The sequence below is a fragment of the Mangifera indica genome, chromosome 16 (genome assembly GCF_011075055.1).
Source record: "Mangifera indica cultivar Alphonso chromosome 16, CATAS_Mindica_2.1, whole genome shotgun sequence".
In the NCBI taxonomy this organism is placed as follows: Eukaryota; Viridiplantae; Streptophyta; class Magnoliopsida; order Sapindales; family Anacardiaceae; genus Mangifera; species Mangifera indica.
Genome location: NC_058152.1, coordinates 8,687,829 through 8,710,556, shown reverse-complemented (window position 1 = coordinate 8,710,556; position 22,728 = coordinate 8,687,829). Strand labels below are relative to the sequence as shown.

General features: G+C 32.1%; 1 pseudogene; it reads left to right on the top strand.

Annotated features, from left to right (window-relative positions):
• The first annotated feature begins 604 nt into the window (after window positions 1-604).
• On the top strand, window positions 605-2,245 carry LOC123199692 (annotated as a pseudogene).
• Window positions 2,246-22,728: the final 20,483 nt, after the last annotated feature.

Genomic DNA, 22,728 nt, shown 5'->3' with positions numbered 1-22,728 from the left:
ACGACATGTTATTAATTTGATTCTATTATTCTTCTCTTGAAAGTTTAAAAAATAAAACTCAAATAGTTTAAATTTAAATAGTTATATGTCTGCATACAGTTTTTTTCTTTTTATACATTTGTTAAAAGTTCAGTGACCAAGAGTGAAAAACAATTCTAAAATATGAAAAAAAAAATTCAACGTTTTTTTTTTTCTTGAGAAATGCCTATATCCTTCATTCTTTTTATATGTGTAAAAGATAAAAATTTAAGTATATTTTATCATAATATAAATTTGTAATTTTAACTATGTCAGAAGTCAGTACAATTTTCTTTAGTTTTGGTATGTGGATTAAGAGTTAATATAATTTTTTACATGTATATCTGAGAGTGAATACAATTTATTTTATTTGTATATACAATTTTAAATACATAATTAAATATTCATATAATATATACTTTAACTTTAATTAAAAAAAAATTCTTAGGCAAGTAGTGTTTGATGCTCATCTTTCTTTTTCTCTGATTTGGTGAGTCAATTTGACTTGATTGATAAATTTAAGAAGAAGATGAAGGGACCGTTCACACAATTATTCTATATTATTAGTTGCAGTTCTTACATTTTTCATGGATAAGGCCCCATTTTCCCTCTCTTTCTATTGTTTCTACATTGTTGTTCTCTTCCGATTCCTCTCTCTTCTCACTCTCTTTCCCATGTGTTTCCCTGTCATTCTGAACTCCTTCACCTTCTCTCTTTATTCCTCCCATTTCAGTCCCATGTAATTAACTTTCTCCAATACTTTCACTTTGTGTCATTCTTTCACCTTTCCTCAATGGAGGAAGCTCAACAAATGGCCATTCCCCACTTGTTTAGATGCCCAATAAGTCTCGACTTGATCACAGATCCGGTGACTCTTTGTACAGGCCAAACTTACGACCGATCCAGCATCGAAAAATGGTTGGCGGCTGGTAATCTTACTTGTCCTTTAACAATGCAGAAACTTCACGATCCTTCCTTTGTTCCTAATCACACTCTCCGCCATTTAATCCATCAATGGCTTCTAATGGGTGGTCGCCATTTTGATCCTGATTACTTGACAAAAGCTGATATTTTCTCTCCGCTGAAACACAATCTTGAATCTCAGGAAACCACCATGAAAACCAAGCTTAAAACTATTGAAACTGTCAATCTTCTTCTCGTCAAAGAACCCTCTTGTTTGCTCCAACTTGGCTTCTTGCCTTTACTTCTCAATCAGCTTTTCGGACAAGCTGAATCTGGACTCTCCCAGGACTATACAAAGTTTTTCCAGGAATCACTTTTGTGTGTTTCCAGGCTGCTTCTTCCCGGGCAATTTAAGTGCTTAAACATTCTGATTGAAAACTCCAAATTGGAGAATTTTATCTCTTTGTTTGAGAGAGGCAATGGCAAGATCAAGAAAAGTTTGTGTCATTTAATAGATTTAATTTCATCATCTCCGGAAACAAAAAGCCTTTGTTCTCAGCTCGGAAACAGCCACAGGATTTTGGCTGTTATTATGTTGCTAATTCTCCAGGATTCTGAATTGTCCGACCCTGGAATCCAAGCCTTGTCAGGACTATGCTCCCTGGAATCGAACCGCGAAAGTATAACTCGATCAGGAGCCATAAACGGGCTCATAATGTACATTCTGAAAGCCGAGAGAAGGCGAAAGAGCTTGGCGGCAATGGCGATGTCCAGAGTTGAACAACTTTTGGCGTTGGAGAGTGCGAAAGAGTGAGTTTTGAAGCATCCGAATGGCGTTGGCGCTCTGGTGAAGATGGTTTTCAGAGTATCGGATCATGAAGGAAGTGAAAGTGCTGTGAATTCATTGATGATTTTGTGTTGTGATTCGTTGGAGGTTAGAGAAGAAGCCATTGGAGGTGGGGTTTTGAGTCAATTGTTGCTTCTTTTACAGAGCCAGTGCGGTAATAGGACCAAGACCAAGGCAAGAATGTTGCTCAAAATGCTTAGATCCAAGTGGGCCGAAGAGCGAAAGCATTGATCTAAACTCTCCTGAACGTTTATAGATCTTTGAAATATGCAAATATTAATGAATTCATGTTTTATGAGCCATCGATCGCAAACTTATATTAAGAGCATCTTTTCTAGTTTTGTGGGTTTTAAAGTTCCATGGAAATTCAATACTGTAACAAGAGAAATCATTGCTGTCTAAGATAAGTTTGAGGATGATACTGTTGAATCTCTCTGACAATTAAATGATCAATAAATATTGAGAAAATTTAATAAATTTTGTTTGGTCGATAATATTACTGAACTAAAATCATGGTATTGCTTTTAAAACATACGTTAATGTGTTTGTCATATATTTAATTTTGATGAAATCATTAAATGAGTTTTACCTGGTGTGTTTTAAACACAAAGTCACCCACGAACTTATCTCAAAATTTGAAACAGAATATTGTAAATATTATAATAGTAAAAAATTTTCCATCTCCTTTTTTTTTTTCATTTGAAAAAAAAGATTTTTAATTTATAAAATCCTTATTCCCTAATTTGAATCAATAAAAAAACTGATATTGTATTATCAAATATCAGATTTACACTACTCAAAAACATTCATTTTAATTTAATAATTCCTTTTAATAGATTTGTAAAAAACTATTTAATGTTTTTTTTTTGTTAATGTGTTATAAGTACTACTTATTTGAACTTAAACTATTTGGTGTATCATATTCATAGACTTATTAGGGTATGTTTGATTCAGATAATTTTTTTATTAAAAACGAAAAATTATCATTAAGATGAATTATCTAAAAGATTATTGAGTATAAATTTATTATTATTTTTGGTAAAATTGGTGTGTATAAATAATTATTGTGTTTGATTGGAAGTAATAAAAAAATACTAATATATTATTTTCTTTATTATATCAAAGATTAATAGTTATAAAAAAATTTCATATTACTTATTATTTTAACTAAAAATCGAGAATATTTTTGTCCTAAAAATTTAATAAAAATCAAATAGTAACAAAATTAAAATTATCTTATTAATTTTTTAATACCTAAAGTAAAAATGGTAATAAGATTACTTTTATAAAAGATGACCCTAACCAAATGTCTTTTTAATGGTCTTTAGTTTTATGACAGTCACATTCATCATATAATCTGGAAATTGAATTTTTTAAATATTTGACAAGTAGCTATTAATCTCATTATCAATTGCATAATTTTGAAGTTAAAGTTATATACTTATTTGGATTCTTGATTACGATATTACGCTTTTTTTATCCCAATAATATAAAGAGACAATAAACAAATTGTTAGTGTTAAATTGAAATAGAACAATTTTATTTATACAAAATATTGTTTCATGTCAAATTGATTTTTTTTTTGTATATTATTTTATAACAAATCATGTTATTCGTAATAAATCATATTGTTAGATGTTGTATTTTGATACAACTTTACTTATTATATATTTTGGGTTAAGTTAGATCAATCCAAAAATATTTTAATTCGATTTAGGGTCAAAAAATTTCGATATGATCCTAATTCAAGTTAGATTAGGGTTTAGAGTTTTTGATATGACACCTGAATTGATACAATACGAATACAATCCGATGACATGAACTGTTGGTCTATGTGTTTGGTCAAGTAAAATTTGTGAGCTTATTTAATATATTGAATAAGATTATGTATACAAATTTATATGTACAAACTAATTAAGATGATAACTTATGATTGGGTAATATGATTGTGTAACACCCTCTCTAGAAGCATTGCCCTCTAAAGGAGGATGTCACCAATTAGACTATTTATGCATATATTTATTTCAAAAAAACATAATAAATATCATAAAATCTTTAAATAAAAACATTATTTATTAATTTTTGAAAACTATGAAAATACCCTTTGAAACACATAAATCAGAAGCATACAAAAAATGTCCATGTATAGAAACAAACTGAAAATCATGAATGAGTGTAGTAAAATGCATAAAACAAATAGAAGCACATAAATTGAAAATTATCCAAAAAAATGACAAAAAAAGTCTTCCACGACTCTATGCCTGTAGACCACAAATTGTCTCACAATCGTTATGATCACTTGCACCTATATACATAAAAGTAAGAGAGTGAGTGATAAGACCATAAATTGCAAAACCGAACTAAATCGATGAATTAGACCGGTCAAACCTTGAACCGATCACTTAAACGGTTTTTGCTATAGAAATAACCGCTTTCTATATTATTTTAGGTTGGATCGCAGGTGAACCAATGATTTGTTTCAAGTTCATGGTCTGCTACAGCTCAAAATCATCTGTTTTTTTTTTTAAATGAATTGAAAAAAATATTAGAGGCACATATTTTTCCAGCCCTTTCAACACATGTAATTGTTGTTATGTCCTATAATAAACTATAATATCTTTGGTCCAATAGTCTCGTCCATTATCAAGATATTATTCACTTTTGACACATAGTCAATTATAGTTTTGTTTTTGGGTTTTGCAATCCAAAACATATTTTAACAGTTTAAGAATCTCACAGACTATTTAGCTAGTCAAATTGTCTCATTTTCAAACAATGTGAGATGTACCAACAGACCCAACACCTTTATCATGTTTTACCAATAAGAGATTTGTCTGAGAGTATCACACATATCTCTTATTATGAGACTCAACATCCTTGTTGAGGTTCACCTTACTTTGCTCAAGAGGACATATGAAGCCGCTCTGATACCATTGTAACATCTCTGATCTAATAGTGCAACTTACTATTAAGATATTATTCACTTTGGATACACAATCTTATAACAATTTTAATAAAAAACATATAATTTATAAAATTGTGAAAATTTCTAGAATTAAACTAGATATGCTAATTTATTTATAAAAAAATGTTCAAATAAAAATAATTCAAAAAAGCTCTAAAAACTAAATTTCTTTATTAGTCACAAAGTTTACAAAATAAATTTTAAGTTTAACACTTAATTCTACAACAATTTTAATAAATTATATTTAATCGGTAAAATTACGAAAATTTTTAGAATAGAACTAAACATATTAATTTATATAAAAAAAAATTTAAATTGAAAATTATTAAAAAAACTAAATTCTTTTACCGATCATGAACCTTACCAAAAGTTTTAGGTTTAACACCTTAAAATTCTAGTTAATTTTATAAAATTTTTACAACTTATAAAATCATAAAAAAATTCATAAAAGGGTTAATAGTACTTTGTAGCATCTTAAATAATTTTTTTGGAAAATTTTAAAATACTCTAAACTAGCAATTTAAATTCACAAAGTTAGTATATAAACAAATTATTAAAAAATTACAAGCTTTTATAAAATTTAATTAATATATAAAATAAAATAGAACTGAAATATATTAAAATTTTTTATTAACAAATAGATACATTTAACGGTAACATAAATTTTAAAAATAAAAATCCAAAAATATATTTTTCTATTTATTTTACAAACTAATATTCTACCATCAAGGAAAAATAATGTATAATGCAAATTATGACACGTTTTACTCTATAATAGCACAACTGAATTGTAATTCTTTAAAAAAAAAAAATGATCTCAAAATCATAAATCACATATATACTTAAATAAATAAAAATATTGATGCTTACCTTAGCATAAGACACTTTTCCAATAGCACTATTTCACTATTCCAAATCTTCTTTCACCAATTTTATTCCTTAAAGTTAATACCCACAATCTCTCTTTGCTCTTTAAGAATGCTTGAATTAGTTAAAAGAAAATATCTATTTTTTCTATTTTTTCTATGTAAGCTTTAACAAAAAAAAAAAAAAAATCACGCTTAATCTCCAATTCCACAACAAATATTGGTAAGTTTGATTCTTATCATTATCCCTAACTAATGAAATATCTTAAAAAATTCAAGTTTACCTTATCTTCTTAAAATTTAAATCCTATTCCAAAAATAAAATTCAAGTCTATTCAAAATAATAATAATAAATGTCAGATATTATAATTCTTTTCTTCTAAAAAATTTCGTCCTTGAAATTAGCACATACCTTAAGCTCCAAAGAGTTGAGGGTACATCTTTATTTTAGTCTCCTTTTCCATGTGTCCTCTTTCTATTTAGTGATTATTCCAATACACCTTTACCAATATAATAATTATAGTCCTTAAAATTTGGTGCTTTCTATCAATAATTTCCAATGTTTATCCTTTATTCAACAAATATACTTAGATTTGGTTGGTAAACTAGCATATGGAGAGGGTCATGTAAATATTTCCTCAACACCAAAATATAAAACACATTGTGACACCTTGAGAGATTTGGTGGCAAGACCACAGAATATGCAACCACACTAATCCTTTCCAAATTTCAAATGACCCTACAAACTTAGGGCTTAGCTTGCCTCTCTAGCTAAATCAAAAAACTCCTTTCTAAAGTGATATTCTTAGAAAAACAAAATCTACAATTTGAAATTCTAATTCTCACCTATGATGGTCAACATAAATCTTTTGTCTATCTATAATCAACTTGATTTTATCAAAAGTAATTTGAACAAGCCTTGATCCTAAAACTTAAGTCTAACATACAATACTAGAGTGAAAATAGTTATTGCAAGTATACTTTATTAACAATAAGTGGTCTTCTAAAAATCACCCAACTATATCATTCTTTATGTTTCACCACACAAATTATTCTTTAAATCACCATATCTTCTATTACTCTCTGGATGAAAGTTACAAGGAGACTCATAACCTTCAGTCCAAATTTATCTTCTCAAATTATCAGTATTAGACACCCAAATCTGTTTTTTAAACATTAAAATATTGTTAGCAAGAAAATTGAATTTCAGTTTATTACATTTCTTTACTTCATCAACAATTTCTAATAATAATTTATGTTCCTTTTAAGCCACTTAAAACCTTTCAATTAACATCAGTTTCACTTTTATATGCACCAATAAATCATTTATCTAATCAATATTACCCTGATATCACACTTCATCAAATAAACCAAAATATGCTTTTGAGTAGGAATTAACTGTGTTATACCTCCTTATGACTTTTTATTAAAAATATTAGCTACCATAATTACCTTCCCCATATGATAATTAAATATGACAATAATTCTTTTCAAGTTTTAACTAACTCTGTATATCTCAAATTACTTTTTTCTTGGTAAACCAAAACCTCAAACTTTTACTATTAGTATAATTGTTGCGAGTTCTTCATGGCAGATATCATGATAACCAATTTCAAATCATGGTCAGATAATTTTGTTCATAATTTTAAATTACCCGAAAGAGTAGACGACCAGCTTTATCACATTGCATGTACACACATCTCAAATATGTCATAGATGTATTCTAATGATGATGAAACCAGAAGTGTTAAAAGTCTCCTGACATTTGACAACGACTATCAATGACATTTGATGATAGTTGACGATGACGAGGACAAATTACATATAGATGACGTTTGCTGACGTTGCACAGGTTAAAGCCTGCTGTGATTGACGTTTCTTCTTCAAGTCCGGCTATTCCTACAGGTTTGCTTTAGTGTGAACAAATCTTCTAGTCCGGCTATTTCTGCACGTTTCTTTGTCAAGTCCATCTATTTTTGACTCAGAATGCACATTCCCAGGAATTCTGCATTCTAAATTTAAAATAATATTTAATTTATTGCAGGTTCCCAATTTGTCACGACTGGTTTCCAAATAATATTATTAACTATTTTCAATGCAATGTTATTTGATGTCTTCAATGTGTTTAGAAAGGCTAGCGGTTTCGTAACTTTTGTTTTTAATGTTTAATAACATTACATGCTAACATATAATATTTAGTGACATTATTTGAGATCAAGGTTTTTAAAATCGGATCAAAATAAAAGTTATTTTGAGTACTGATTTCGATTAGACTGGTCAAACTGTTTGAATCAACTGGATCGATTGAAATTCTAGTTTTATATAATATCTTAAAAAAATTATATCTAATTATATGTGTTTTACATACTAAATTTTATATTATGCATACTTTTATAATTAACAAAATATATGTGTTATTAAACATAAATTTAATAAGTGATAACCATTAACTTTGCATCAAAATAAAATATATGTATTAAAAAATTCAATTCAATAAACATATGTATTATTGAACACCCAAACAAAACACAAATAAAATACATGCATTAAATAAAATTCACAAGCACTAAAATTGAAAGCTTGTTAAGGTAAAATTTAAAATATTACATATTGACTTGTTGACCAAATTATAAGAGGGAATTGCTGTAAAATCATCTTCACAATTATCCAAAAAAATTGTTGTACACAGTTTGACCAAAATTTAAAAAAACTGCAGTATGTTTCAGAGTTTAAACTTCAAACAAACTTCACAATAAACAAAAATTTTACAGCAGCAATGAGATTTAAAGCCTTACAAACAACCAACTACCGTCGTTGTCATCTTGTGAGCCTGCGATTGAAACCAACACCTCTCGGCGGCATCGTTGTCTTCATCGTTAGCAAAAGATGAATCAACAACGCTGAAGCTAGAGAAAGTCATCACCTGTAGCAACTCTTCTTCTGCATGCACAACAAGGAAAGGAAGAAGAAAAAATAAAAGGTTTCATAGTTTTTATATGAAACCTTGAACTGAAAATCGCTTCAATCGATTGGACCGTAGTTCAGATGTGAACCAGCGGTTTGACTACGGTCTAATCCGATTTTAAATCTAAAGTAGTTCGGTCTTTTTTAGTATTTGTCTACAGTACTGATTCACGGTCTATCCGATTGGGCTGACCGATCCGGTCCAGTTTTTCAATCCTTGTTTGGGATACATGGATTATATATTTAGTAATATTGTTTACTATATGTGTAGAGTTTTATTTTTGTTTTGATTTGTATTGTAATAGTTTTGTTGCATAATTAATTTATAATAGTATTTTAATATGTGTTTTGTAGAGTTTGAATTTAAGAATATGTATAAATTTAATTTCAGTGTGTAGACAAAACTTTAAATGGTTTTAAGCATTGATGAGCCATTGAGCTCTAATTCGACAACAATAAAGCAATTGTTTAAGCAAAAGAGTCACGGTCTCATCAGAGGGCTAAACACATACTTAAATGATATCATTTAATCTGAGATATTATTTAACGATGTGACATATAGATAAAAAAGATTGATACAGATGAAAATTTGACTGACCCATTAACAAAGCTTCTATTACAATAGAAGCATGACAGACACATAACAGGATTAGGCATTAGATACATAACTGATTGCTTATAACGCAAGTGGGAGATTGTTATGGTAGATGTCCTATAGCCAATTGATTTGACATTTATAATTGTAATTTATCTCATTAATTAATTAAAAAATTTATTGTTATTCAATTAATATACTTATCTATTATATAGCTGTGCGAATAACATGCCTTTAAAATGGTATAATTATGACGAAGAGATTAGAGGATTGCTCATGGGAACCCAATGTACATATTAAATAGTCATTCTAAAAATTTCCATAATTTTGACATTACAATAACCAAGGGTAAATATAATAGTGATGTGATTATCATATTGTTGAGTGACCTTATTGAAGGACGATGACAATTTTCACGTGTTGAAACTGTTTGTTGATGGCTTGGTGTAACATATGGGTGTATGTTGTAGACGTGTTTATTAGATTAACCTCACTAAATGATACTTATATGGATGGTTACTCTAGTGTTTATGGAATAAATCTTTTAAACACTACAGGGTGCATGTGATTTTTTACTTAAGATTGCTAGATTGTCTTGTGTAAGGATCTGTATGGTTTGACATTATCCAACATATCATTGTAATAAGAGGTATCATAAAGATAGTAAACGATCATATCATGAGATATATAGAGGCTATGGTTGATCAATAATGTATTCGTCACTCTTGAGCATAGGATAAGATATCTTATATGCAAGTACTGAAAGACATTCATGACTACTTGAATCTATGGTTAAAGTGGAATGAGATTGTAGCCTAATCTGTGTAAGTCATTAATGTGTATTAGCTCATATCGAGGAACTATTGGGATAAACACACTTTTATGTCTTAGCCTCGAGAGATATCGTTGACACTTCATTATTCGAGTAGCTATGACACTTTGATAGAGACTAATCTTAGTCTATGTCTAAATTTGACCTGAATTCAAACACTATCGATTCGATAAAGCACTTATAGGTCACATGCATTAGGGGTTGATACAAACCAAAGGCAAGGATCATGTGACGATAATCCTGAGATAATAAAAAGAGAGAACGTGGCATTGTGCAAATGAATTACATGGTTTCAGCTGAACCTACTTAAGAGTCCAACCAAGCAAGGCCAAATGAGGGATATGAGTCAATTAGCATAGTAACTCATGGGTAAGGTGTTTTAGTAAAACAAAGATTCTTCAAAGTCTTTGTTTAATAGAAAGTTTATGTTTCGTTAAAATCCTAATTTAATTAGGATTCCTATGCATTAAAACTTTTAATAAATTCAAAGTTCTTGTTTGATAGAAAGTGTTGAGTTGGAATTCTAATTTAATTAGAATTCCTATGCATTAAAACTTTCAATAAATTCAAAGTCCTTGTTCAATAAAAAGTTTAGCTTGAGTTGAAATCCTAATTTAATTAAGATTCTTATGCATTAAAATTTTCAATAAATTAAGAGTCTTAATTTAATAAAAACTCTTAGACACCTTATCACCTAAGTAGTTAGAATCCTAACTAACTTTGGATTCATGCACACCTTATAACTAAAGGTGTTTAGTTTGAGTAAAATTTTACACAACAATCCTAAACTTGTACATCCTAAACATACATCTCCATGCATAAAATCTTGTTGACATAAGTTTCTATTGTCATGATCTAATTTCCAAGATCCAATTGATAAAAACCTTAGTAGCCTTTTTTTAGGATTGCTTACCATCTTGCTCCGTGTGGATACCAAGACATCGCTTCAAAAGGGTTTTATAGCTATCTTTACATAATCATGTAAAGTCTTAGAGGAGCCAACAATGCAAGTATGATTTCCGAACACCTGTGTTTATTATGTTCATGAATTGATGCATTAAAATAGGTATCTTAGATAGGTTTCAAGATCTTTGATAATATTTAAACTTTTAATTCCACTATACTACTAGTTAACGACACCCTAAAACCCTACACAGGGGTGTGTCTTACTAACACAAGTATGTGCCTTCCTGATATTTAATGCACTTTTCATTTTCAAACTTATCTTAACCGTACTACTTTTTAGGGGTATTTTAGTCATTCCACCCTACACATGGTCGTGCTAAAACCATAATAGGTAACCTTTATACCTTAGTTGGCTGTTGAACGATTAAGAATGTCTGACAATGGTTGGCACACTGGAAAAGCGTAGGTTGAATTTTAAGCTTTATGCACACGGACGTGTGTTCTATACATATGGTCATGTGTTAAGTCCAACATGCATAAAATGCCCAATTTCACAACCTTATTTGGTCTTTATGAAATCCTCTTTTCACCTTAGTAGTTTGTCACAGTTCAAACACAATTTTAAGCATAATGCGTCATCACTAAATCACATACATCAATCCATAATTCACATGAAAAGATGTTCATAACAAAATCACATGAAAGTGCCAGTAGTTTATTGTTTCTACTATAAACACTCATCACTCTATTTCCATCATCCTTCTATATATCCAATATCATCAGAAACCTCTTATACTCTAATTATAGAGTGGTAGTGTAAAAAGAATTATGAGCCTATAAAAGAATTTTCTACCTTAACACGTTTATTGGTGAAATTCACATTCTGCCTTGAAACTTGAGAATACCATCCTCAACCTAAAAATTTGTCTCGAGGCCATTATATCCTTTATAAACCCTCTATTTACACCAATCATCCTCTAACTGTGTTGACTTGACCTCCTCCACCAATATGGACTTGATCTCCAATTTAGCTAAAGCCCTAGTTATAAACTCAATCTACTCTCAATCAAGTCCATTTGAATCCTTATTTGAACTGTCAACTATGATATGAACACTTTCCTACTAAGGAAATTTGTTACTACATTTGTCATGCTCAGATGATACTTGATATTATAATTATAGTCTTTCGCTAACTCAAACCATCTCATATGTCTCATATTCAGTTTTTTCTATGTGAAGAAATACCTAAGACTCTTATAATCAGTATAAATATTACATTTGATCCCATATAAGTAGTACCTTTAAATCTTAAGAGCAAACACTACAACTGCCAACTTCAAATCATAAAAGAGGCATTTAGTCTCGAAATCCTTCAACTGTCTCAAGGCATATGCTATCACCTTACCTTATTGTATCAAAACTGCTCCCAATCCACTATGAGATGTGCCTGTGTATAAATCATACTCAGCCACATCCTTTGGTAGTGCTAATACTAAAGCAGAAGTCAATCTCTTTTTCAATTCTTGGAAACTCTCATCGTAGGCATCTAACCATTGAAACTAAGTTTCCTTTTTTGTAAGAGCAGTGAGAGGTTTTGCTAGCTTATTAAACCGCTTCACAAATCTTCTATAGTACCCAGCCAAATATAAAAAACTCTAAACCTTTTTTACAATCTTTTGCTAGTCTAACACTACCTTAATCTTGTTTGGATTAATTGGTATACCCTTTGCAAAAATCACATGCCTTAAGAAATTCACTCTATCAAGCCAAAACTCATGCTCTGAGAACTTTGCATACAATTGTTTTCCCCTTACCCTTTGTAAAGTAAACCTCAGGTGTTGTTCATGGTCTTTATTACTTCTGGAATATACTAGACTATCATCAATAAACCCAACTATAAATTTATCCAAGTATTCATGAAACACATTATTCATCATATCCATGAACACTACAAGGGTGTTTATCAATCCGAATGATATCATAACAAACTTAAAGTGGTCATACCTCATCTTAAAAGTGGTCTTTCATATACCCTGCTTAGCCAACCTTACTGATGGTGACATGATCTCAAATCTATCTTTGAGAGCATAACAAATCATCTCAACTGATCAAACAAGTAGTTTATTTTAGGTAGTAGGTACTTATTCTTTATTGTCACTTTATTCAACTCTCGGTTCGATGTACATTCTTATGGTTTTCTTTTCAATAAACAAGATAGGTACTCTTTAGAGAGAATGACTCGATCTAATGAACCTATTTTTAAGTAACTTCTGAAGCTATTTCTTTAATTCTTGTAGCTTAGCTAGAACCATTCTGTAAGGTACCTTTAAAATAGGTGTTGTGTCTAATACCAACTCTATATTAAACTTTATCTCTCATTTAGGAGCTAATCTCGATAACTCTTTCAGGAAGATATCTAGAAACTCATGACAACGAGCATCTCATTAATGCTCAAACTCGACTCCACCTTACCAACCATGCGAGCAATAAAACCTATACAACCCTTGCTTAACATTTTCCTCGCCTTTATGTCACTGATCATTATTCTTCTACTACACCTGTCACCGAACTCAATATTAACATAATCATATGAACATATGGAAGCATAAAAAATCTCAACAAAAGAAATCAAAATCGCAGGTCTTACTTACTTGGAGTTTCTTCTCTAATACTCAAGATGATTGATGACCTTCTTTCTCTCTACTTTTTCTCTCACCACGTTACCGAAAAATAGACGTTGGAGCTGCTACAAGGGTGTTGGATAGTCAAACTTGAATTCTTTCTCTCTCTTTTAGGTGAATATAAGTTTGGATAGGGATTGCGATCGCTGAAACAATCCCTATCCAAACACAGTCATTATGGCTTTTAAAACTAAAACCGCGTAACATCATACACGACGTTTATCTAGAATACATGGTCATGCATCACTTAATTTAAAATTTACACAAAAATCACCTTATCTAGTTGACTTGACAATAATACACAAGCATGGCCTTCATAGACATGACTGTGTGCCCCTCAAAATTCATATTTTGACTATTAAATTCACATTAAACCTTTTACACATCATTCATACTCATGCACAAAGACTATTTTGCCCTTAAAACATACCTATGGATGTTACAAATTGTTTACTTTTTATCTTATTTTAAAATAACCCAATCATGTACCACCATGACACCACCTAAATTTCTACGAATACATTTGTATAATTTATTTGTACATATAATATTATTCTAATATACTACCAGTAAAATAGATAAAATAGATTATAGATTAGGTTCAGAAAGTATTAAAAAAATCTTTAAATATAAAAAATATTAAAAAATTTAAATACTTTCTTGAAAATTAGGGTTATTAATAAAATAGCTATATTTTTAAAGGTATACAAAATTAGCCAAAGACTAATGACTTAACCAATATGGTCAGTTTAATACAAATGGGCAAAAGTTCAACTTGATTTTCGTAAACTTTCCAACCACAAAACCGACTGTAAACCTACCATATTCGCTTTTCAAACCTTACAAGGTAAGTTTTTCATCCATTTCTTTTATTTTCTCAATTTTATTCCTTTGCCATTGCACTTTGTCATCCTCGTCATTGTCATCATCTTGCTTTGTTATAGCCAATTAAGTTTCCAATCACTAAACTTCTAAGCTCACCTTTGAGTCATCATCATGTAATGAACCATCTAAATATAGATAAGGATCATACCAAGGATTGAATCTTACCTTTATTAGTGGATGAAAATTTCGTTTCCAAAGATATAACCATTCCATAATATTCCTCTTAAGTTCATTGGCAACCACATAACTATTTTTAGGATTATTATGAAGTTACCTTGATTAACAATGAGACAATCTTTATCAATAATGTTTTTTATTTCAAAATTCTGGTGAAGGGAATGAATATTTTCTTGAACAAATGGTCTTTCACTTATCTCTTTGATTTTTCTATCATTCCCAGGTTGCTCTTCTTTCTTTGCCTCAATTTCTTCAACTTGATCAACAACTTATAATTTTCTACATTGATGAGAATATGTTTTTGACATGAAGTTTTCTCTAATTTTTCAACTTCTTTGTCAACTCAAGGTTTGAATTCATCCTCTTTCAATTGTATGTAAATCAAAACACTCTCTTCTTATTTTGGAGTGTTTCCTTCAACCTTGTTATGATGATGATTCGTTTTTTTCCCCCATATGAAAGAGTAAGTATTGTCTCGATCCTTATATGTAGCATCCATATCATACTGCCATAAACGTCCAAGAGTACATGACATGCATCAATCTCTACTATATCACATAAAATTTCATCATTGAAGGTTTTGCCTAAAGAAAATGGCATCATACATTTGGAACACCCTTCTTTAGGTACATACCTCTTATAAGAATAAACCAGAAGAGATTTGCATGGTTGAACTATGTAAAAACTTTAATATATGATCATAATTATAAAACGTGCAAAAAGGTGATGTAATAAAAGTAATTGCGTTATTAATCAAATTCATGAAAAAACGTTCATGAAATCTCTATCATAAAATGACCATATAAATTGTGAGTAAACCAATGTGTCTGAAAGTAATAATGATAATAATATAAATGTTGAACTTATGTTTGGTAAAACTCGAATGACATAAATGCCCTTCTCCTCATGTAACTACTCACTAGACCATTGGATCCTATAACATCCCTCCCTAGAAGTACTACCCACCGAAGGAGAAATGTTACGAATTAATATCCAGAGCGTTTATTTTTTTTCTTATTAAAATACTTTAAAATAAACACATCATTAAAAGTGTTTAGAAAGTATTCCAAGAAAACTGAAAATCTGGAAGCGAACAAAAGATGTATATACTCGTATGAAAACTTATCTGAAAACATCTGAAAATAGGGAGTAATCATATATAACTATGCCATAATCTTAAAAAGTTAAAAGTCGACAAGAACATGTCATTGTATGCATGTAATATAAACCAGAGATAACCTGCTCCAGCCGGATCTATCTACGCTAACCTGACCTTACCTCGCAGCTATCTCGATCACCTGTACATGCAATCATGAAAGAAAAGGAAGTGAGTGATAAGAACACTCAATAAGGGGAAAGAATTGAGTAAACTATTTCTTTTCCTGTTCTAACTCACTCTCAGGACTCAACCTCACTCTCGGGACTCAACCTCACTCATAACCCCTATAAGAAATCGAGGGGATAATCTAGTTCATGTTTTACTATTTGGGTCATACTTTATCCCATTTGGTATTTATTTGATACTTTCTGGAAGTTGACTATAAGGATTTGACACTTTTCTAAGCTCGAGCTCTCTTTCACTACACCATTTTTGAATCTGAATTGAGCTCTACTACGAGTATGCTCTACTACGAGCAGACCCTACTGGGGGTCTATGTCCTACTACGAACGTGTCCTACTGCAGATGTGTCCTACTGCGGACGTGTCCTACTGCGGACGTGCCCTACTGTAGGCAGTGTAGTGTAAAGTACCCCCTCATAGTTTATAACATGCACGCGAGTCGAATATCTTACTAATTTTGCTTCCATCTAAATTTATTCATAACTCACCAGACATTACTCTTGGAATGACCCCTAAATCTTGAGCCCCAAATTCCTTTTCTTTCTTTTCTTCTTCTTTTCTTTTTTCTCTCCTTTCTTTCCTTTCCTTTCCTTTCTTTTCTTTCTTTTCCTTTCCAAAACTGTGAAATATTGTTCACAACCCTGTTCATTTGACAGGGCAACCCTCTTTTTCATACCATTTCACAATTCAAACGATTTCTAATTCATACAAGATATATATCATTGAAAAGAGTATTCAAATAGCTTTCCAACAACCTATAATAACACTTATAATTCATTAGATAAGATAGTCAAAACATGAGATGAAATCAGTGGCAAAAATTGCCTCCTCTGTTTATTTGGTAAAACAGTCCTTGTGGTTCATACAATATTTAACAGTCCAAATGATCCCCAATTCATACAGACTATATATCACTGAAAAGAGAATTCAAATATCCTTCCAACAAGATATAATAGCACTCATAAATCCTTAGATAAGATAGTCAAAACGTGAGATGAATTCAGTGGCAAAAACTGCCTCCTCTGTTTATTTGGTAAAATAGTCCTTTTGGTTTATACAATATTTAATAGCCCAGTTGCTCTCTAATTCATACAATCTATATATCATTATAAAGAGGATTCAAAGAGCTTTTCAACAAGATATAATAGCACTCATAAATCCTTAGATAAGACAGTCAAAACGTGAGATAAAATCAGTGGCAAAAACTGTAAATATTATGTAACTTTCTACCATGAACAAAATCACACACATAGACATCCCAAATGGCAAAACAACATTTCTCAAATTCAAAACCATCATTTATAACATAGATCCAAGAAACCAAAAGCCTAAAACATGCAACATATCAAGGATGATACCCCTTACCTTATTTCAAGCCAATCTTTGCAAGTTAGCTTCATTTTCCTTGTCTTGTTTCCTTTATCACCAAAATCACCTTAAATCAACACCAAAATATACTAACATATTCATATAACATGCATTCAATATATATAAACATAGGAAAAGGGGAAAGAAAGAGATCATTTGGTTACCAAGGCTTCTAAAGTGCTTCCTTTTATTTTCTTTCCTTACTTGTCTTCCAAAACTCCTTCAAATCCTTCATTTTTCTTCAAAAAACAAAGAAAAAGCATGAAGAAGGCTGCCTTTCTTTGGAATGGATGGAGAAGGTGATAAACAAAGGTAAGTGTTACCTTTTTTGACTTTTTCTTTCTTTAGATAATATATATATATATATATATATATATATATATATATATATATATATATATATATATATATATATATATATATATATCTACATATATATCTTTGTGTTTTATTTTTTTTTCTTTTTGTAATTGCTTTGTGTGTATATATATATATATAAACACATATATATTTGAACATATATATTTAAAACTGGAAATATCTCAAAGCAAGGCTAAAAGACATAAATGCCTCTAAAACGCACCTGAGGGTATTACAACTCTTCCTCCCTCACAAGAATTTCGTCTTCGAAATTCACAAAAATAACTTTGGATACTTCTCTTTCATGGTCTGCTCCATTTCCCAGGTGACCTTCTCTACCTTTTGGTTTCTCCATAAACCTTTACTAGAGGAATCTATCGATTCCTTAGTTGCTTAATTTTCCTATCAAGCATCTGAATTGGTCTTTCTTCATAACTAAGGTTTTCTAATAACTTAATATCATCTGTATTCACAACCTGGGAATGATCACCAAGGCATTTCCTTAACGATGAGACATGAAATACAACATGAATTTGGTCCATACTCGCTGGTAAGGCTAATCTGTAAGCCACTTTACCAACTCTCTCAATTATCTCATATGGACCAATAAATCTGGGAGCTAGCTTTCCCTTCTTTCCGAATCTCATCAAATGCTTGAATGGAACAACCTTTACAAATACAAATTCACCTACATTAAATTCCAAGTCTAGGCATCGATGATCCGCATAGCTTTTCTATCGATCCTAGGCCTGTTTTATTCTCTGCCTGATTAGCTGGACATCTTCAATCATTTTCTGGGTCAACTCGAGCCTAAGGGATCTGGATAACACATCTTTCTCTCCTATCTCATCCTAGTGAAGAGGAGAACGACACCTCCTACCATATAAGGCCTCATAAGGTGTCATCTAAATAGTCACCTAGTAGCTATTATTATAAGCAAACTCCACCAAGGGTAACATTTCTACCCATGTAGCTTTATAATCTAGGCAACAAGCTCTCAACATGTCCTCTAAGATTAACTCTCTCCGTCTGTCCATCTGTCTGAGGATGATAGGCTGTACTAAATGCCAAATTAGTATCCAAAGATCTTTGGAGACTCTTCTAAAAGGTTGATACAAATCTTGTATCATGATCAGATACTATGGTCTTGGGTACCCCATGTAATCTAATAATCTCCCTAGATGATCGATGGTAGTAGTATCTTTGATGGGCAAAAAATGAGCTAACTTGGTCAATGTATCCACAATCACCCAGATAACATTATATCCATTATGAACTCTTGGGAGTCTTCTGATGAAGTCTATGAAGATATGCTCCTATTTCCATTCTGGAATAGGCAGAGGCTGAAGTAACCCTGAAGGTCTCTGATGGTCATCCTTAATTTGCTGACAGGTGAGACATCTGGTAACAAACTCACCTATATCCTTTTTCATGTCTGACCACCAAAAATGTCTTTTTAAATCCTGATACATTTTTACACCCCTAGGGTAGACAGTGTAAAGAGAACTATGAGCCTCTATAAGAATTTTATGTCTCAATTTAGTTATCTGGGGAACATATACTCGATCTCTAAATTTGAGAATTCCATTCGATACTTGAAAATCTGTCTTAAGACCATCTTGAACCTTTTGAATTTTCTGTTGAGACCATTCATCTTGTGTCTGAGCTTCTCGAATCTCATCTATGAGAGTGGGCTGAATCTCTAATCTGGCGAGGGTCTCAATGACAAGCTCAATTTGCTTTTGGTCTATATCTCTCTAAATTTCTCTCTAGACCATCAATTGTGATATCATCATATTTCTACTAAGGGCATCTGTAACCACATTAGCCTTGCCTGGATAGTATTTAATATCACAGTCATAGTCTTTTACTAACTCGAGCCATCGCCTTTGTCTCATATTTAGCTCTTTCTGAGTGAAGAAATATTTGAGGCTCTTATGATCAGTATAAATATTACATCTTACCCCATACAAATAGTGTCTCCAAATTTTTAAAGCAAAAATCACTATTGCTAACTCCAAATCATGAGTAGGGTATCGGGTTTCAAATTCTTTCAACTGTCTTGAGGCATATGCTATCATCTTGCCTTGTTGCATCAATACTGCTCCTGAACCACCGTGTGAGGCATCAGTGTATAAATCGCACTCAACTCCTTCTTTTGGAAGTGCTAACACATAGGCAGTAGTTAATTTTTTTTCAATTCTTGAAGCTTGTCTCACAAGCATCTGACCACTAAAATAACATTGTTTTCTTTATGAGGGTTGTAAGAGGTCGGGCTAATCTGGCAAATCCCTCCACAAACCTTCGATAATACCCTGCCAAACCCAAGAAACTATGAACCTCCTTGACTGTCTTTGGTCTTTGTCATTTAACTATTGTCTCGATCTTACTGGGATCTATGGATATACCCTCTACTGAAATCATATGCCCCAAAAAAATAACTCTATCTAGCTAAAATTCACATTTTGAGAATTTGACATACAGTTGTTTCTCTCTCAACCTTTGGAGGGTAAACCTCAAGTGTTGCTCATGCTCCTCTCGACTACAAGAATACACAAAGATATTATCAATGAACATTACAATAAATTTATCTAGGCAGTTGTGGAATACCCTATTCATCAAATCCATAAATACTGTAGGGGTATTTGTCAATCCGAATGACATCACTACAAACTCAAAATGGCCATACCTCATTCGGAAAGTTGTCTTGGGTATATCCTTCTCTATCACTCTCACCTAGTGATAACCAGATCTCAAATCTATCTTGGAGAAGACCACGGATCCTTTCAACTGATCAAATAAGTCATTAATCCTAGGTAACGGGTACTTATTCTTAATTGTGACTTTATTTAGCTCTCTATAATCGATGCACATCCTCATAGACTCGTCTTTCTTTTTCACAAATAGGATGGGAGCTCCCCAAGAAGAATGGCTCGGTCTGATAAAACCATGATCTAATAACTCTTGAAGTTGCTTCTTCAATTCTTGTAACTCGGTAGGGGCTATTTAATAGGGTGCTCTTGAAATAGGTGTTATGCTAGGTGTCAACTCTATATTAAACTCAATCTCTCGCTTGAGAGCTAATCTTGGTAGCTCACTTGGAAACACATCTAAAAACTCACGTACCACTGGCGTTTCATCAATAATTAGACCTGACTCAACCTTGCTCACTACATGAGCCAAATATCTTGTACACCTCTTTTTCAACATTTCACTAGCTTTTAACATACTGATAATCAAACTCCAAATATGACCCTCATTGAAATCAAATTGATCTCATAATCTAGGTTAAATCTCACTTTCTTCTTTTTACAATCAATCTCAGCTCCGTATCTCTCTAAAAAGTCCATCCTTAAAATCATGTCAAAATCTGGCATTTCGAACATAATCAGGTCCACCAGTAACTATCGACCTTGAATCATAATACTCTGTCCTAGCAGCATCATCTCACTAATAACTGACCCCCCATCAAACAACTTGACCATAATCCTCTGGGCTATTCTAACAAGTTGCAATTTTAACCTCTCAAGCAAACTCTTAGCTACAAAACAATGAGTAGCCCCACAATCAACTAAAACATAAATAAGAGTATCAAGATAGAGAATCTGACCCATGACTGTTGATGGGTTAGCCTCTATTGGGCCCTGGGTGAGTTTATAAACTTTGGCTGTAGCACCTCTAATAGGCTACTACTGCTCTACTCTCATGGGCCAGCTGTACAAAATGAGCAATATGTCCAGGCTGACGACATCTGAAACAAACTGTCTGGCCTGTCAGACATTTTTCTTTATGTTATTTCCTATATTTCTGGCAAACTAGTATCTCAGGTCCCCTTTGTTTCTTTCCACTCTTCTAGTTCTTTTTCATGCCTCTAAACTAGAGAGGTCGTTTACCCTTCCTGTCTCACTCTAAAGAAGGGCTTCTTTGTATTGAAATTGAACCACTACGTACCAGGGGAATTGGCATGACAGTAGGAGGTGTAACTTTTTGCTTTGTAGTCTGACCAAACCTCTTCTTCACAAAAACCTCTGCCTTCAAAGCTCTATCGAGGGCCTCTGCATAAGTCCTGGGTGGCTGTGCCTTTGTCATAACATCTCGGGCTATTTCTAGATCTAGCCCGTACATGAACTTTTGTATACACTCTATTTTTGTACTAGCTATCTCAAGGGCATACTGGGACAATTGATTAAACTTCATGGAATATTCTTTTACAGAATCTGTCCCCTGCACTAAATTAATGAACTCTTGGGTCCTAATATAAGTAACATCAGCGCCCTTGTACTATGCCTCAAATCGATGTCTGAACTCAACCATGTCATCTCTGAGACATTGATCGTCTCCCTGACTAAGTTCTACCATATTCTTGCCCTTGACTTGAAAAGATAGGTGGCATATCTAACTCTCTCTTGGTCGGTCATGTCAAACAGGGCCATTGCATTCTCTACAAATTCCAACCATTCTTCAGTTGCTATTGGGTCCTTTGGACCATCAAATTTTTGAGGTTGGTGCATGCTAAGGAGGTTAAAAATAGGATGCAACTGAGTCCTCACTAGGGCTACTGTAGATGCTGAAGTAACCTCTCTCATATCATGTCCCTGAGTTGGTGGCATATGCGTTGTCTCACTTCCTTGTGTAGGAGCACCTCTGTGCTCTCTCATCATCTCTTTGAAAATCCCTCGCACATCATGTGCATTGAGTGCCCCCTAGAGTACCTAGGGGGCTACTCCTTCACTCTAGCTCCTCTGAGAGGGATCTACTAGTGTTTGACTCATAGGTCCTGAAAATGAACACATTAGTTTCATAAAACTCAGCAGGTATAAGTAAAAACTTATCTTACAGTGATCGGCTACGAGGCTGGTTAGCATGGCTGGAGAGTATTCCATCTCTATGTTACTTTGATTACTCCATTTTGTTTTAGAAAACATCTTTTGGGTTCCTAAAATCATGCTCTGATACCAACTGTAACATCCCTCCCTAGAAGTACTACCCACCGAAGGAGAAATGTTACGAATTAATATCC